Consider the following 2,107-nt stretch of genomic DNA (forward strand, 5'->3'; position numbering starts at 1 on the left):
TTTTTTTTTTTTTAAATTGATTCTGCTGGCTCTTCATTGACTTGAAGGCAAAATAATCCACATGCCAAGGTGGTACATTTTGGGGTAGCCTATTCTCTAAGAAAAGATAGATACTAGAAGAATTATTGTCCTTAGAATTCTTCAAGGGCAAGATAGCAGGAGGTGGAGACTACCTGGAAATCTGTGGCTAACGTTTTTGTTTCGAAAGTGTAAAATCTTGATAGAAAGCATTCAGAACTAATTCTTAAAGCAATCGTTGTTTAAGAGAGCTCAAGGTTCAGTAGAAGAGACTGCACATTACAGTGGTTTAAAAAAGAAGTCATTAAGAATCACAAAAGCATTTCATGGAAAGAATGAAGGCCAGAAGACAATTTATTTCTGATTTAAGAAAAATCAGGTCAATTACTTTGGAGCCTAGAAAGATTAAAAAGTCAAATCATCTATTATTTGATTAGTGAGTAAAATAAGAATGTCAAGGAGTTACACCATGACGTTTCATATAAATTTTTCTTTCAGGCTCTATGTTTTTTATTTATTTATTTTTTTAAGTAAGGTTCCACAGTGTGAAAAAAAATTATCTGATACTTAAGTTAGGAAAAAATGAGGGGCCGTGGTGTTCAATATCATAACAAGTTAAAGGCTACAAAAGGGTTCTGTGAAGATGCACTTCGATTGTCTCACAGTTTAGTGTCGATTAAAGGTACCACACTCAGTGAAGTTACTTGTTAACTTGTAGGGTTTTGTTTGGTAGAGAAGTGGATAATTTCTGTTGAGTGTATCAGGTATAACTCCAAAGGCTTATGGCCTTTTAGACATTAATTTCATTGTAGCCTAATTCAACAATTCTATCCTAATGTTTCTTTCTTAAAATTTCTATAAATGCCTACATTTCTTAAATGTCTTTTGAATCTATCATACCATTTTCCCATTTCTTCACTCATTGATGAGTTAGAGAAGCCCCTCGACACATATTCATTTTATATTTGATGATTCACGATTTTAGCCTTTTGAAAAAGAAGGTGAACAAGAGACGTCATATGACTTTGACTTGACTGGAGGTAAGAAGGCCTACGGGGAGGCGCTGGTAACCTTCCTTCATCTTCTTTAGGCCTTGGAAATTGAGCACTTGTCCCTCCATGTAGTGACAACTCATCATTGGTATGCACGATATAGGAAGGTGCAGAGAGCAGACAGGGAAGCAGAGTGTTCATGAGGCTCGGGCTCACTGAGGACCAGGGAAGACCTCTGGTCACAGCAGAGCAGCTGTGAAATCCGTTAAGAAATATCAAAATGCCAAATTAAGGTAAAGGGATGGGCCGCATTTCCTCTCATTGTCTAACTGGACTTTGTCGAAGATGTTCTATAAACATCTAGGCCTGCCGAGTGTTTTTTAAGTATTCCAGGAGGATATGCTTCTGTTTGACTATTTCTTAGAACCCATTATCAGTGAAGTATCTGTGAATTTAGATGTTAATTAGTAGGACGAAAGATAATTTCAGCGGTTTTTGTCCATTAGAGATGAAATTTATCTCCATCCAGTAGTATTACTGAATTCAAGGGGTTCGCCACATGGGGTGCTCTATTCAAGAGTGAGAGGTGGTTGTTAGATAGTTTTATTTACTTGTTGCCAATAAAGGAGGCAGGGGATTCGCAAGTGAAACTTTGTTTCCAGGAAGAAAGGCTTAGCCATTGAGTATACACACTATTTGGTTAATTACATGTTGATTTCTCCTTGGCGGTCTGCTACACTTACCCAATTTGGTTCTGGTCAAGCTCATCTGGTTGCAACTGTGTCTGCAAAACACTGTGCTACATTTTAACATTAACAAGAATAGCATTTAGTAAGATGCCCAGACCTCGAGATCCTATTTAACAGTAGAAAAGACAACCTAATAAATATAATGGTGCCATAGGATGATATCAGTTTTTGATGAATTTGCTCTTTTGTTTTTATTTCAATTGTCTTTCTTTTGTAGAGGAGCCAACTTTTTCCTCTATCCATCTGGTTCTTGGTTGAGGACCGTGTACATATAACACAGATTAAGGAAAGAAAAACAAGTTTATTAACATGTATATTTCATATATACATGGGGAAGACCCAGGAAGG

This window comes from Pteropus vampyrus, unplaced genomic scaffold (assembly GCF_000151845.1).
Source record: "Pteropus vampyrus isolate Shadow unplaced genomic scaffold, Pvam_2.0 Scaffold124, whole genome shotgun sequence".
Classification (NCBI taxonomy): domain Eukaryota; kingdom Metazoa; phylum Chordata; class Mammalia; order Chiroptera; family Pteropodidae; genus Pteropus; species Pteropus vampyrus.